The sequence below is a fragment of the Halictus rubicundus genome, chromosome 11, assembly GCF_050948215.1.
Source record: "Halictus rubicundus isolate RS-2024b chromosome 11, iyHalRubi1_principal, whole genome shotgun sequence".
NCBI classification, from domain to species: domain Eukaryota; kingdom Metazoa; phylum Arthropoda; class Insecta; order Hymenoptera; family Halictidae; genus Halictus; species Halictus rubicundus.
Genome location: NC_135159.1, coordinates 2,510,481 through 2,527,080, shown reverse-complemented (window position 1 = coordinate 2,527,080; position 16,600 = coordinate 2,510,481). Strand labels below are relative to the sequence as shown.

The following is a 16,600-nucleotide window of genomic DNA, read 5'->3' as shown; positions in this document are numbered from 1 at the left end:
ATTTCTTTTTATGGGGTCTGCTAAAAGAGACCGTGTACACGGATGCTCCAACAACAGTTGAAGATATGCGTCAGCGTATCATCACAGCATGTACGAATATCACGTCGGATATACTTATCAGAGTGCAACATTCCTTCAGACCTCGTTTACAACAATGTATCGACGCAGACGGCCATCATTTCGAACATTTATAAAATACAGGTATTCTGCTTCCATATTTTAGTTTTATACGTTTTTCTGTCCTTGACCTTGAATGACCTTGGACTAATTATAGTCACTGAATTACTAATGAAAGGGACTATCATTGTAGGTGTTTAAAAAAGGGTGGTTCCATTTAAAAAAAGTCAAGGTGACCTTGATATCTCCAAAAAAATGACATAAAAACAAAATTTTTTTTGCATCGTGTCAGCCCCATTGTACCATTCAACTTTGTCCTTACCATATTTTACGTATCTTTAGAAACAACAAAGATATTTGAGGTGCTAACGTTTGGTGACTCACCCTGTATATATATATATAAGGCGCTAAAACTCAAGGAAACGTTAAGAATATATTTCACAGAAGTCAGAAAGAAATACCAATCCTTAAGACCCATATCCCATAAATTCCAAATTCAGGAAAACAAGATCTATTTAAATAAAACATTGATAAAGAAATAATGAGAAAATACCTGCAAAATTACTTCTTAACCGTTGAAAACGAAACTTGAGGCCCTGGGGTGGCCGAGGAACCAGTCCGTGACGTAAAGAGCGAACCAGCACTGCATCCGTTGGCGAACCTCACCCATTTGAAAACACTGAAAATAAATAATAACATGTATCCAACGGTAGAAGGTGAAGTCTTCAAGCTACTACACGCGATAAGGAAAATAAATTTTAGGGTCAAATTGATAATAAATGAAGGGATCGTTTGCGGTGCAATTAAAAATTGTCTGTACCTAAAATACTTGCACTTGTGAAGACTTCATTCAACGTTGATGAACCACCGTTGAATTACTTCCGTGAATTTGATTGCAAAGTTCAAGAACATTGACCCCTTCGACTCAATAATTTCATAGGGTGGATAATAAAAATGCCCTTGTAGATTTTAACGAAAGAACTCTCCTCCATCCTAAAGAACAAATTCGGTCATTCAAAATAGGCAGAATTTTACATTAAAATAGACAGTTATTTGCAAATATCTCGGAAAATAAAGAGACTGTCGTACAGTGCGGACAAACGACCTGTCTTTGGGCACTTGTCGTAATTTGATTATTAATGTATATATTAATGTACACTAACGAGCAAAACTGAGTCTACACTATTTGAAGCAACATAACTTTTTAAAAATTAGATCAAATGATTTGAATTTTATTGAGAAGTTAGAAGGATTAGTTTATTAGAGGAGGTGTAGGAAGGAATGGGAAGGGGCGGAAAGGTTGCAGGAGAGGTTTCTGAGGTGGGTCCTAAGAGTAGAGCGGTGCACACCGGGGTAATATGGTGAGGGAAGAGCTGCAGAGGGAGTTGTTGTGAGGGAGGACGGGGTTAAGGGCATGGTTGGTACCAGAAGAAGTTGAGGGCGGGAGAAGGGGGGAGCTAGCTAGGTTGTGCTGGGAGCAGGTATGAGGAAGGTTTAGAAGGGGAGGGGAGGTAGTAGGTTGGGAGAAGGTGAGACAGCGTTTTTGGGAAGAGAGGGGCTGGGCAGCGGAGGAGGCGGCTGAGATGATGGAGGAGAGGATAGAGGCAGTGAGTGAGGAGATAGTGAAAAGGGAAAAGAAGAAGCAACAGGGGGAGAGATGGGAAAAGATAGGAAGAGCAAGGTACAACATGTGGTTTGGGAGGGTGAAGGGAGAGGGGATACCAGTGTATCTGAAGAAAGGGTTGGGAGAGAGCAGGTGGCCAGGTACAGGTTGGGAAACGAGATGAGAGGTGGAAAGTATTGGTTGGCGGAGAAGAAAGTATGTAGGGTCTGTGGGTGCGAGGAGGAAACGTGGGAGCATGTGTGGGAAATGTGTATGGGTGATGATGAGGGGGAGGTTGGCATGGGATGGTGGGGGAAGTATTAGGGGATGAAGGAGAAGGAGAGGAATGGATGAGGAAGGTGGATGAATGGAGGAAGAGCAGGAATGGAAGAGGTATGGGAGAGGAAGTAAATGGAGAGAATGCATAGGAATGGAGTGAAGGAGAGAGCAGCGGGAAGAGGAGGTCCAGGAGGCGCGGGAAGGATGGGTGAGGTGCAGGTAGGAGGGAGAGCAAGGAAGCATGTGTGTGTGGGAGAGGGAAAAATAAGAACGCGGCGGATATTAGTGTAAGATCGCTCTCTCTCTCCTCTCCCTCTATGGCGTGTTTTTAGGATAAGTTTAATTAAGTTGGGGTAAGTTAGGATAAGTTTAAGGTTAAGATTAGGGTAAGAGCGAGCGAAAGCTGGAGATGTAATTAACCCTTATAGTGCCGGAGGCCGATATATCGGCTCTTGCTGCACTGGCGAGAAGTGCCAGAGTCGATATATCGGCCCGCGCCTGATAGCGCTTTACTATTCGCATTGCGGGATAACTCTATCTCTAAATAAATTTATAAGACGTTATAAATGGTCTAATTTCATTACGAGAGAATTTTAAAAAATAGTTTTTCGTTTTAACTCTTTGTGGACGACGACTTTTTCCTATTGCTTGGAGCTAACGAAATCTAACATAAACATCGATGGTCGCCGCTCAGGCGACATCCGACCTACGGCGTGAATCGCCGTGGCGTTGGGCCCTCTTATCGGAACATGTCGACAGCGTTTTATAAACGACTGTTTGAAGACTCTCACGAAATAAGATCGCATTGCCGCAGCGAGACGTAGGATCAGTTCGTTTTTCTTCGATTGCTGTCGTGAGCAGTATATTTCGTTTTGCCCCAGTGACAGTCTGAAAGCGTCATTTTTGTTATCGCCGTTGTTTTCCGCTTGTGTCAAACATTTTTGTTTATGACAAACCAACAATTAGCAAGACAGGATTTCTAAAATTTTGCCACCAACCTATAACAATTACGTATTTCGGAAGAGATAATCCGTCCGGCGCTTACCATATACCTTCGAGTTATTTTTTATGTTTGTTATGTAATATTCTTTATCCTGTTACAAAATATATCGGAAATGCAAAGTATATACTTTGTAATAAATGGTCTATATAAAATTATGATGAAAAGATGACTTTTTGTATGTGCAAATACATTTTGTAAGAGAGAACTGGACTTTTACTTTTTTTATGATCTTTTATACCTTTGTTATTTATATAATTTTCAATGAATATAGAAAAAACTAGTGTCACTGTTTTGTTCTCTATATCGTCCTTAATATACTGATTTTTGAATCATGAATATTGAACATTGAATATTGAATTTTGAATATTGTTTCTTGTTTGGTTTTTATGAGCATTTTCCCAAACCCTAGTAAAACCGTGAAATTCGGCCGGTTATTCTCGCATAGGCACCTCTTTTTCGCCCGGCACTAAAAGGGTTAAAATTGTAACCCCGAGGGGAATCAATAAATGATATATATATATTAGACGAGGTGTAAAAAATTTTTTTAAAAAATTTGAATTGGTCGGAATCGCAAAAGAAATAGTAAAAGTTGATTTTTTCAGCTTTTTTATGTGAGCCTGTATTGAAAATTTAAAGAATGTATTTGATTCGCTCGAATAAATTATATCCATGCTGAAAATTTCACCGATATTGGTTAATTCGTTTACGAGTTATAAACGATTAAAAGAGCGATTTTAAGTCGAAAATCGTGAAAGACGGCCATTTTTCCACTTCTAACCCATTTGCATCCAAGCGCGGAATAATCCGCGACCCTACGACTGTCAGCTGTCACCGAGCGCGGAATAATCCGCGAGCCTGCGACTGTTTTTTTTTTCCAATTGCGAAATATTCTTTGGTTGCGACAGACCACGTTTAACCACTTGTGGAAGCGTTTCGTTTTAATTTATTTAATTTTTCATTTTAATTTAAATAGTTTTATTTTATGTATAAAAAATATTTGTTTTTCCTTTTTTGTAAAAAAAAAATGTAAAATGCGATATTTGCGATATAAAACTGTGTAACAATCGTTTTAAACAGTACATTGTTAATAAACTCCATGAATAATTTGGATGTCCGTTACTGCACATACGATCGACCGCGCGCGGTGATACGAGTCATTCGTCAGTAAAACGTCGCTGATGTTTCAACGCGGCAGCTTAAGTAGAGCGATGATGCAAATGGGTTAAGCGTTTATAACTCGTAAACGAATTAACCAATATCGGTGAAATTTTCAGCATGGATATAATTTATTCAAGCGAATCAAACACATTTTTTAAATTTTCAATACAGGCTCAGATAAAAAAGCTAAAAAAACCAACTTTTACTATTTCTTTCGCGATTCCGACCAATTCAAAGTTTTTTCAAAAATGTTTACACCTCGTCTAATAAACTAATCCTTCCAACTTCTCAATAAAATTCAAGTCATTTGATCTGATTTTTAAAAAGTTATGTTGCTTCAAATAGTGTAGACTCAGTTTTGCTCGTTAGTGTATGTACATAAGGCGCTAAAACTCAAGGAACGTAAAGAATATATTGCGCAGAAGTTATAAGGGAATAGCAATCCCTAAGACCCATATCCTATAAATTCCAAAATCTATTCAAATTAAAACATTGATAAAGAAATAATGAGAAAATACTTGCGGAAATTACTTCCTAACTGTTGAAAACAAAACACGAGGCCCTGGGGTGACTGAGGTACCAGTCAGTGAGGTGAACAGCGAACCCACATTGCATCCGATGGCGAGCCTCACACACTTGAAAACACTGAAAATAAATAATAACATGTATTCAACGGCAGAAGGTAAAGTTTTCAAGCTACTGCACGCGGTAAGGAAAATAAATTTTAGGGACAAATTGAGAATAAATGAAGGGATCGTTTGCGTTGCAATTAGAAATTGTCTGTACCTGAAATACTTGCATTTGTGACGACTTCATTCAACGTTTATGAAATCAATGAATACATATATAGAAACAACTTATAGCGATCATGAATAAATTACTTCTGTGAATCTGATTGCAAGGTGAAAAAACATACCTCACTTCGTGTATTAATGTATATATATAAAAGGCGCTAAAACTCAAGGAAAGTAAAGAATATATTTCACAGAAGTCATAAGGAAATACCAATCCCTAAGACCCATATCCCATAAATTTCAAATTCAAGAGAACAAGATCTATTCAAATAAAAACATTGATAAAGAAATAATGAGAAAATACCTGCAAAATTACTTCTAAAGGTCGATGCACATCTCACCGGCCCGGCCGGCCGGCTCAAAATTATAACCCTGGTTTTGGCCCTAGCGTTTACTAGCGGCAACCGTGTCAGACTTTGGAACCGAATTTCTTCTCTGGCCTCTCGACCCTTTCCAGATGGCCTTTCGAGAGCGCGTTGACAGTTCCCTGCTGTGCGTGGCACAAAAAAAAATGTTTTTAGGGGCTCCACAGCTCTTTAGGTAATCCATCCCTACCTCTCCTTTACAACACCATGGAAATAGGAAACGTTCCTGGCACTTAGTGAAACAGCATCGCACATCCTTATACAGGGTGGTCCACGCAATTGTTCCAAGTCATAACTCCGTTATTATTGCATTTACGAAAAAATGATAAAAGAGAAAGATAAATGGTTCGAAGAGCACTACATCTGTAGGCCTTTAAATTTTTTTTAGATGCTGCAGTGCATGTGCAATTAACAATTACATCATTTCTTTAAATAGAATAGATTCTTCCTTTCATTCTACGTAAAAAATGATTAGGGTACCATGGCAAAAAAATTATTAGATCTCGAGATATTTTCAAAAAATGTCTTTATTGAAGAAGATACTCAAACACTTCATAACTATGTTGTAAAGGTAAACACCCTTTCGACATTGTTATCATAACAGAATCCGATTTGTACGAGTGAGCATTTCATAATTCAGTAGCAAGTCACGTATCGTAACTCGAGTACGAAAACTAAGATTTTGAAAAAGTGTAGCTGTATTTCACTAAATACAAGAAAATGTATGACATTTTTTGAAAATATCTTGAGATCTAATAATTTTTCACATTCAATATGTGTTTTTGATTCACAAGAAAAATTACCTGCCTATTTAAAATACGACAGATGTTCCCCTCAAACCCAACAAATGGTAGCTCGAACCTATAGCTCCGAAAGGGAGTACCGTATTATTAATTATTCTGGTAGCTTTTTCCTAATAACGCTCAAATTCCTTAACAAAGTATTCCCCATCTATTACCACGAGGGACTCTGAAATGTTCTAGTTAACAGCTTTTGAAATAAATAATGACGAATTGTTTCACCGCGCAGATTGTCAGATGATATTCTTTCTTTTTCGTTAGCGTGGTAATAAATTGTTATTTCGTTTGTTACAACGTTCAAATTCCTTAACAAGATCTATTACCACGAGGAACTCAGAAAAGTTCTGGTTGATAGTTTTTTAAATAAATACAGCATGTTCATTCTGTCTTCGCACTGCCACGCTACGAGCCGGCCGACTAGCCTGAGAACATTCTCGTCCAGCCGGCCGGCTCTGGCATTGGGCAGCGAACCCCTGGGGTTCTGGTAGCAGAGGACACGCTGAGCCTTTGTTCAGAGTCTCTCGAACCCTCTCTAATAGCTGTCCCAGACCCCAAAATGCTTATAAACGGTTAACCGTTGAAAATGAAACATGAGGCCCTGGGGTGACCTAGGAACCAGTCCGTGAGGTAAAGAGCAAACCAGCACTGCATCTGTTGGCGAACCACACCCATTAGAAAACACTGAAAATAAATAATAACATGTATCACTCAATGAATACATATATAGAAACAACTTATAGTGATCATGAATAAATAACTTCTGTGAATTTGATTGCAAAATGGGAGAACATCGACTCGATAATTTCATAGGGTGGATAATAAAAATCTCCTTGTACATTTTAACCAAAGAACCCGCCCCCCCCCCCCTAAAGAACAAATTCGGTCATTCAAAATAGGCAGAATTTTACATCAAAATAGACAGTTTTTGCGAATATCTCGGAAAATAAAGGGACCGCCGTACTGTGCGGACAAATGGCCTGTTTTCGAGAAAACTAATCAAAATGTATACACACGGCACTGACACGAATGGCTGCTCTGACGTGACTACTGGCCGACGCGAGCGAGCGAATGTTCGATGGCATTCCTTCCACTGTCCAATTGTTTCTGTCGCCAGTCGATTGTGTAACAAACGGCGACCGCCCTCGGAACCGATCTCCGCGTGTTTCTCTGCAGCTTCCCGAGGAGGATCGCCGCCGCGTATACAACATGTGTTGGCGGTTAGTCGGCGTGCTCCTTGCTGCTCGATGCCCAGGCCGCCACATGTCCATTTTCAACTGTCTTTATTCGGCGGTTTATTCGACTTCGAATAATTTTCGGAGGCGCGTTTGAATGCTGTAACGAGGACACAGAGTTGCAAAATATTTATCTAAATAAAAATTTCGAATTACGAATAAAAGATAAAAAAATTTTTATTCGTTATTCGAAGGTTCGAATAAAAAAATTATCTTTATTCGACGAGTATCGAATAAATAATTTTATTCGACGAGAATTTATCCGACGAATAAAGATAATTTTTTTTATTCGAAGCGGATTTATTCGAACTTCGAATAATTTTTTCATCTTTTATCTTTATTTTCTATTCTAAGGCATCTAATAAATCTTCGAATTACTTTTACCGAGCGCCGAGCTTCAAAGACCCAGCGACGACAGACGACATACAATGTAAGCGGATGGAGAATCGCGCACGTATGAAAGTTTAAACTTTTAGATTTTTCAATATATCCTCATGAAATTGTGACGAGCGAATGGAGGGGATTTTCCTGATGAAAATAAGTTCAAATTCGAGTGTAATCGAACAAGTTTCATTGATACGTAATGTTACGATAAAAATTACAATCTCATTAAAGACAGTCCAAATGATGTCGTGTTTGGACTCATTTTCATCGGGATAAGCTCTACAATTCATTCGTATAAACAATATTGTTCTGATTAAAAATGTAAAAGCATTGTAGGCCATTGTAGCGAAAAATGCCGGAACTATATTTGAGCAAAATAATAGCTGTGGGATGGTTTTTCGGGGGCGGCAAATCCTTTGTTTAATACGTAATTATACAATATAATAGGCGTTGCATTGACATTGTATATGTCACCGCTAGAGCGCTCGCCGTCAACATTCTCAATAAGAACCCGGTTATTTAAGAAAATGTGTCCTTATATCTACATTCTGCCGAATATTGCAAATTACGCCTAGAAAACGCAAAAGTAGGACCTGTTCGTTCGCGAGCGCTCTAGATTTATCCTTTATCTAACGCTTTTCACCCCTGGAAAGCCCCATCTTTGCATTATCGAACAATGATTTGCCGCCTCCCGAACCCTTGCAATCTTTTTCGTTCTTGCGGATCTAGCGTTGTGTGGGGCATACCATGGCACACGCACACGGCACACACACTGTCATTTGAGCTTCTCCTAGCGGCCGTTTGTAGCGTGAAGATCGCTAGGAAGCTTCTCCTAGTTCCTCTTTGGAGAGTGGCGACTCAAGGCTACGTAGGAAAACTGGCCCTTAAACTGCTCAATGCAATATTAAAGCGTCAATTTGTCAAGATTTTGACACTTTTGATTTTGCAAGTTCATATACGTACATTGCAGAGATTCTCTTAATTTCGAGAGATTTAGTGTTCGTATCGAAAAAAGGCTCTGGTTATTGATCGGCGCCGTGCGGAGGCGTCGCTCGCCGCGTAGAGTAAAGGCGTAGGGGGTGGCGGAATCATCGACGGTGACGGAGAGACAGTGCTCTCTTTCTCCCTCCATCTCTTCCTCTTCCTCTTCCCCTCTCTCTCACTCATTCCCCCTCTCCCGATCTCTTTATCTCTGTTTCTGTTCGGGACCGGCGTCTGCGCCCCGGACGGAAATCACCAAATCAACGAATCACCGAATCACCCCTTTTTCGCACATCTTTGCGATTTTCTTTGTGTGGGAAATGAGGAGGGCGAGGAAGAACAAATGCGAATTAATCACTGAAAATTGCACTTGCATGCGAGAAGAAGTGGCACCGAAATTAATCGTTTGCAAGGCGTCAACCAATTGACCAATTTCGGTGAAATTTCCACGAAAGAAGTTTTTTAAATTTTCGTTACAATAAAAAATAATACAGTTGTGACGCGCAACTTTTACAAGTTTTTTCCTAATGCAGAGTAAACGCAATTTTTTCCAAAATTTCCACTACGTATCATCTAGTAAACTATTCATGAGTTATTCTGATTTAGAGTGTGGCAATTACTGGCTGTATTGTCACGTGCGTACCAGAGACTTGGCGACCCGAGCGGCCAGAAGAAGGCTCGCGTCTGGCCGAGTCCTTGGCAAACCGGCCTAAAACAATTTCTTAAAAAATTGCAGGACGGTTGGGGACTCGTACGACTCCTACCCCCAACGGTACGTCTACTATTACCCTTCTACCCCCAACGGTACGGCTACGGTCTACCCTACCTCCATACAGACCACGCCCACAGTTACACCTACGCCAATCAGAAAGATAGACACTCCTCCGCACAAAAACGCAGACAACCAATGGAAATGTAACAAAACGCACATAGCAGCTAAGTTCAAACCGACGTGCATTCGAGTTCCGAATGCTGAACCGCGAACACGTTCTGGTACAACAGTACGGCTTTATCCCGGGAAACTTCCGTAAATAAGATATGATAACGCGGAGTTACGTATTCAATTGTGTTCGAAAAGTACTTTATGTGTATTACGCGAGTTATGTTACTTATGTTATTTTATGATTTCGCATAATTTATGTGATTTTACGGGCCTGTACGAGTTGAAAATGCACTTTTACGTTACGACAAAAGATTCGAACTCGAGTGCGAAAGTGACGGTTCGGGATTTGAAAAAAAGAACCAGAACAAGAAGAGGAAATTGCGCGGGCACACGTCGACGGCGAACTCGTCGTGGATCTGCATCTTCTTCCGTAACCGCGTTATTAGACTCCGGCAGCCCGGTAAGTTTTATTAAATACAAATTCTTGCCAGAAAGCTTTCAAAGAAATACCGTTCCAACGATTTTTGCGGAATTAATAATAGTCACCTTCGCGTTTTGGGCAATGTAAATGCAACGATCAGTTTAGATAAGCAGAAATGCGACGTTCAATTATGTATTGTTCCAAATGACACTATGCAAGAAAATTTAATGCTCGGACGCGACTTTATGCGAATTGCGAACCTTACATTAGCATGTCGCGAAGCCCAAGAAATAATGAATATCGAAATTATTTATTCGATACTCGTCGAATAAAGATACCTTTTTTATTCGAACCTTCGAATAACGAATAAAGATGGAGTATCTTTTATTCGAATTGTTATTTAAATAATTTTTTATCTAATGTTGCAGGGAGAAGCGGACAGCGAAACTCGAGAACCGTCGTGTCATCGCCGAGGAGTGGGCCGCACATTGTCGGCTATATCGGTGTGAGACCGTTGGTGAGTGCCTAAGAAGTGCTTTTCTGCCTTCCTGTCGTCAGCGGTGGCTGGAATCGAAGTTTCGACTTCCTCCTGCTCCCAGAACCTGGTGAGAAACTCTATTAATTCGCGGTCTATATTGCAGTGATGGACCGGAACCTCCGCCCTGCTCGATGACCCGTCGCCGTTCCCCGAGTCGATGCCTCCGGTGAGGATCCAACCTAGAGCCGTTTCCTGCGCTACAGGAGTGTGTGGGCGGCCCTCGTCTGACCCCCTCTCGGAGGATGATGTTGTAGGAGTCCGCTCCTATCAGGATGTAGTAAAACTACGGATCACAATAAGAACGATTGTGTAATGAAATTTTACAATAAAAAATAATTATTTTCATTCTACGCATTATCCGTTTATTTATTGCCTATGTCACTGACGTTTCTTCCGTAATTCACGAGCAAATGTTCTATTTAGGCAGAGAGGAATGAGAGTGCTCACGCCCGGGATTTTAGTGTCCGCGGTATAGTGCTGCCCCCTAGTCTAATTTTTAGCCTGGACCAGAACTTGCATCATGTTACCTGCATCATTAGCAGCGGATTCCAAATAATGCCAGAGTGGATGCTACTTCTATGTTAAAAGAGGCTCTCCTCCAGGCTCTGATCCAGCCTAAAAGATGATGCAGGTTCTAATACAGGCTAAAAAGATGATACGTTCTGGCCCACGCTAAAAAGTTCCAGGCTAAAAAGATGATTCAGAAAAGTGGGGACACTAAAACCCCGAGCGTGGGCACTCTCATTTCCTCTCTGGTGATAGGATGAGGGAAATGCAATAACCAAAAATGTTATCTTAACTGTAAGTCCTTTTATCAGTGTTGTGAATAGTTATTTAATTATCTAAGCCCCCGTCTGTTTTAATGGGATTATTATTCATATGGCAATATTAGGATATACAATTTCATATATAATTAGTCATAGGCCAATATGATTTGACCAATTGCGGAATAATAGACGTAAGAGTAATATTATTAGTCGATAAGCTTTCCGGCTATATTGTAATATTAAGGTATTGTTGGTACCTGAATATGTCAAGGAGGCACAATTCCTGTTAAGTTCTATCATTATTATGTTTCACTCTATGTATGCCCGCTGATAGGCCAGTTCCGGCCTAAAGCGTAAATAATTAAAAAAAAAAAAACGGATGAACCGTCGGTAAATTTGGCTAGTAGTTTGAGCGTTTGGCCGCTTCATATTTTGGCGCAATACGGACGTTTGAAAGGAGCAGATGATTCCTACCGGAATTTATATTGTGTCTTATGGGGAAAGCGGCAAGAAGTATTTGCGCTTGAATGAAAATAATATTTCAATCCCTTTCCGATGAAATTTCTTAATTTTTAACGGTTCAAATCAAAGCTGTAAAAATGCATTTTACGGTAGGTGAATCGCAATTTCGAAACAATTAAGATAACATGCTGGAAATCTAATAATAACGGCTGATTGCATCGACGTCCAATTGTTGTAATGGAAGGGTTTCGAAAAAGTTGTCGAATGTTTCAGGGCATAACTAATTTTTTATAACATTCTAGAAATCGAAAAGTAGCGACTGTTTGGCCCAAAGGATACTTTCGGTGAGCTGATTTAACTCGTGATTATCGAGGAATGAAATACAATAGTTTAAATGAAATACAATAATAGGCATACTATTGTGGAAGTACTGTTACTGTTCCTCTACTGTTACTGTACTCTCACTATGACTAGCATAACATTTTTAAGTAGTCTGTCCAGGTTTCTCTAAGATCGCATTTCGCGACACAGGCAAGGGTGGTTTTTGTGTCGGCGCGACGCGATGGGTCCGCGTCGTTCAAACGCCGATTGATAACGTAACAATGACATTCGGTGTATTTGCAGGTGAGAACCGAGTTTCTCGGTCTCGCGGGAATCGTAACCACCAGGTGTATCCGTGGATTGTACACGCGCCGGCGTACGACGATGTCCTGACGTAACGACGTTACGTCAGAACGTGGTTCCGGCACGCAAGAGGGATAGTACGCGTGGGTGTGTTGGCAAAGGACGAGGAAGAGAGGAGCAGAGGGTGCCGAAGAGAGGGTAGAACGTCAATAGGAGAATCTTTTACGCTCAAGGTGGGAGAATCGGTGGAAAAGAGGGGCGGGCGTAGGGGTTGTTCGCGTACGGAGGTGGGTTGGAATCAGGGCTGTAACAAGGGTTTGCGCCCTAAACCGATCAGCCGCAGTGCCAACAACTGTTGAATGTTAAATGGCTGGTTTTCCCCGCGAGTTACCCAGAAATTCTCCTCCAGAATCGATTTTCGAAACAACCGATCGTGTTTCCTGCCCCGGAGTAGAGCAACAAATGCCTAAACGTTTCGAGGAGGGTGCGCTGGTTCTCGCAACCCGAGTACCACGCAGCTAGGAATCGGTACCTTCCTGAGAGTCGAATGAAATCGAACTCGCTGCCTTTCGTTATGGTCCCATGAAACCTCCCCTTTGCTGGAGGACTTTCCAAATCCCCGGTTCTCGTGCTTTCAGTTCAAGGGGTAGGTTACAACAGCCTGTACACCGTAACGACCCTTGTCCCGTTTTTACGAGGTCGTGGCCTCTTATCAGCCAAGGTTTTCCCTTCGGTTTTCCATCCTCTCGTCCTCTTTACGACTACAGTACTGTCGGGAACGACGGTAACGGTGCGCCGCGCCGCGCCGGGAGGCATAAGTGGTCAGGACAGAGCGCAGGACGTGTTCTATTCCGTTTGCATAGTTCTAGGAGCGCTCAACTCGCGAGTCTCCGGAACCGAATAATTCAATGCGACTGCCACAATTATCACGCTGAAATTTATCGATCGACGATTCCCGAACAACGCATCCTGGCTCTCTCTCTCTCTCTCTCTCTCTCGAATCAACAGCCCCCCCTCCCCAATGTTATTCCGTTAGTCGGAGGAAACGAAGACCTTCGCAGGGAACTTTAGCTAATAGCTTTAGGTATACGGGGCCGAGTCTCCGGAAGACTTAGAAGAGGACACTCGATCGGTCGTTGGAATCTATCGAAAGTTATCGTTCCGAGATGCCTAGTACCGGGCGGTGACAGTAGGTACAGGCTCTTTTGAATATCAATTCCCTGGAAAGCGGAAGCTCTAATCCCCGCTTATGCGACGCCGTCTATCATTGTTCCCATTCTGTTTGAATCGCGTCGCATCGTCTTCGGGTCCGCGGTATGGCGCAGCTCTTCCTGGTGCATCTGGTATCTGGTATTTGCTATCTGTTATCTGGTATCTGGCAGGAGCCGTGGGCTCGCGACTTCCGAGCTTCCGGGCCGGATCAAAACAAGTCCTGTCCATTCAACCAACCCAGAAAGCCTGACACGGTCTAGATAGACGCGTATCTAGATAGCATGTCTGCGTACACCATTGAGCCGTGGGGCCGTGGGGCCGAGGGGGTGGTCTCGAAGTCACGATGCGGCAGGGGTGGCTCCTTCAGCGGGGATAAGCTGTCCTCGTTGCGGGGGCGGCGCTCAGGGCCGTCTCTTTCTCAGGATCCTTGGGGGACGGCGAAATTTCAAAGATCCTCGGGACTATCTCCGATAGACCCTTCCGAATCGATCTTGTACAGAGTTTATCGTTGGAATGTCCCATGCCTCGATATAGAAAAAACTTTGCTGTGATACAAGAGTATCGATGGTTAGGGGAAGCTCCTGAAACGCGGAAGCAGGCTGCGATCGATAGCCGCGGATTTGAACGGGATTGAATTAACGAATGGACGAGAGAGGATCGATCGATGCTGCGGAAAACGATCACCGCGAACCGCAACTGGTGGCTACGACGCGCGACCTCTTCCATTTTCCCTCTCGGAGCTAACCTAACGCCCAAGGCCGGTGTATTTTAAAGTCTGATCGTCGATTATCCGCTAAACTGGATCGTTACGTAAGCGAACACGGCAGGCGACGGTCAACCCTGAAGAGTCAAGACGATCGTCTGATGGCGGAGCATCGACGAGGTAGAAGGGAGGACGCTGCGGAGTCAGCTGGCATCGGTTTGAACGACCGACGCGAACGGTCGCGTTTTGCGCCACTGTTTCAGAACGCTCGACAAATTTTCTCGGGAACCGGGTGCCTTTTTGCATCGTACACCACCAGCTTTTATTGGCCTAGGAAGGGGAAGCGTGGCGCGGGATCAGCGACGTATCATCTGGAGGGGCTGTGACGGGGGTGCTAGCGATGGGATCGATCGGACCACCCTTTTCTCCCGGAAATGTGTCGGTACTGTTTCTCCGAAAACACGATCAACACCGGAGATCCGTTGAATATCGTCCATCCCCGAATTTTTTCAAGTCGTTCAATCCCTTAGCCATGACGGCAAAAATCGATATAACAGAGAGATTAACGATCACCATCCCAAGTTTCGAATGCGATTGTTTTGTGGCGGCTACCTCCTACGCACGCACGAACATCGGCGAGGAGAAACAACATTGAAACATAATTGAAACTGTGGTGGGGGTCGAGTGGTTGGTCTCGTTCCCTTGCCGTTACAGTGATTTCTCTATATATGTCGCGAAGGCCTGGACGATAAACGTCGCGGAATTATCCCCACCATCGCAGGCTGTACCCCGTGAGGGGTCGGACGCCGAGGAGTGTAAACATAACACGGCGCTGACAACTCCCGCGTTGTTGACATATATCGAGAATTCACTGTGTATCGTTAAGTTTTTCTAGGAGCTCGGAATCTAACGGGTGATTTGTTTGAAAGAAGGGTGAACCGGCGATCGGTTCGAATCCATCGCCGTTTCGCGTTCGCAGCGTGTCGGTGGGGGCTGGGGCGGCAGCGGGAGGGGTTGGTTCCGGTGGTAGGGGGCGGGGTTGATGGTGGGGTTGGCGCTAGGGGTGGATAAGGCGGATAGAGAAGGAACGAGAGAGGCGAGACAGCGTAACCTCGCGGCACCCGTGTGTGTCGCACTAAAATGTGACTCTGTCCAGCAGCACCGGGAGCCGTGTGTGTCGAGCGAACGAGCGAGGGAGCGTGCGCGTGCGCGCCAGAGAGAGAGAGAAAGAGAGAGTGGGAGAGAGAAAGAGAATCGTGTGTGTCGGAATTTTCGTTAGTTTCGAACGTGGCTACAAGCTGGTCCGGGCGCGTAGAACGACGGTGAAACGAAAGGCTGAGGAACAAAAGGCGAGACAGCCGGCTTGGAGTGTCTGAAGAAGAAGAAGAAGAAGCAGAAGAAAGAAAGGAAAAGAAGGAAGAAGCTTTGGCCTGGGAGCCGGGGAGCTAGAGGGGCGCGGACAGCGGGCAGCGGACAGCGAATCGTGGAAACGCGACCAGGTTACAGAGTGAAACGGCCAGCTCGTGAACGGGCTGCGTACTACCCTAACCGGTAGTCGGGGACTGTCGTCGTTGCAGCCTAATCAGCTTCCAGGGACGCCTAGCCAGCCAGCCAGAACCCGCTGGATAACGGAGGATTATACACTGTACCTCGGGCGCAGAGAGCGCGGAGACCAGCGTTGAGATGTCATGCGAATCTAGAATTTAATTGGGAGACACCTACGGTGGATATAGGTGGGCTAATCCCGGTGCATGCGTTGTTCTGTGTCCCCCGTCGCCGTCGTCGTCGTCGTCGTCATCATCATCCTCTGCCAGGGAGGAGGACGAGCCTGGTCGGCTCGATGACCGGCCGGGAGTAGTTTAGTAACGTTTCGCACCGTGAACTGTGATTCTTTGTGGGAGCCGGGATACGGAGGAGGACCCGCGAGAACGTCACCGGCCGTTAAACAGGTAAGTTCTCTCGTTGCCATCTTACCTCGGGGCTGAGGCTTCTCACGGTCGTCCGGGGCCATAGTACTTTCACCGGCGCGGCGATCCCCTGTTTGTGTATCGATGTTTCGGAGGGAACGTATCGTCCGGAATTCTCTGGACAAATACAGTCTATTCCATGCTAATCGAAGCACCGTTACTCAACGTACAAATATTATCAATCTTTACAAAATGTCCACGAGACGGTTTCAGCGAGAGTTAAACGAAAAAGTTGAATAAATCCGTTCGTACAAGTTTGGTCGATGTATACGTCGAGTTGGAAACGGTTTGCAGGCCGAGTCAATCG

The 16,600-nt window shown here is 43.6% G+C and overlaps 1 protein-coding gene and 2 long non-coding RNA genes across 4 annotated transcripts in view; 2 read left to right on the top strand and 1 right to left on the bottom strand.

The window, feature by feature from the left end:
* Positions 1-982: 982 nt before the first annotated feature.
* Positions 983-5,410, bottom strand: LOC143358765 (uncharacterized). Of its 2 annotated transcripts, none has more exons than XR_013083006.1 (3): positions 5,259-5,410; positions 4,692-4,805; positions 983-1,110 (listed from the first exon to the last, which is right to left on the bottom strand). It is a non-coding gene; the product is annotated as an uncharacterized LOC143358765 (long non-coding RNA). The 2 variants fall into 2 exon arrangements; XR_013083005.1 differs by having other exon boundaries at positions 1,012-1,110; positions 4,683-4,805.
* Positions 5,411-10,006: 4,596 nt separating this feature from the next.
* On the top strand, positions 10,007-10,718 carry LOC143358972 (uncharacterized). The gene is made up of 3 exons (XR_013083047.1): positions 10,007-10,059; positions 10,449-10,537; positions 10,662-10,718. It is a non-coding gene; the product is annotated as an uncharacterized LOC143358972 (long non-coding RNA).
* A 4,708-nt stretch (positions 10,719-15,426) lies between these two features.
* Positions 15,427-16,600, top strand: part of LOC143359146 (solute carrier family 7 member 14) — a 95,861-nt gene continuing 94,687 nt past the window's right edge. Inside the window, exon 1 of the mRNA XM_076796872.1 lies at positions 15,427-16,275. The gene's annotated coding sequence lies outside the window, so the exon portion shown is untranslated. The remainder of the gene's footprint in view (positions 16,276-16,600) is intronic.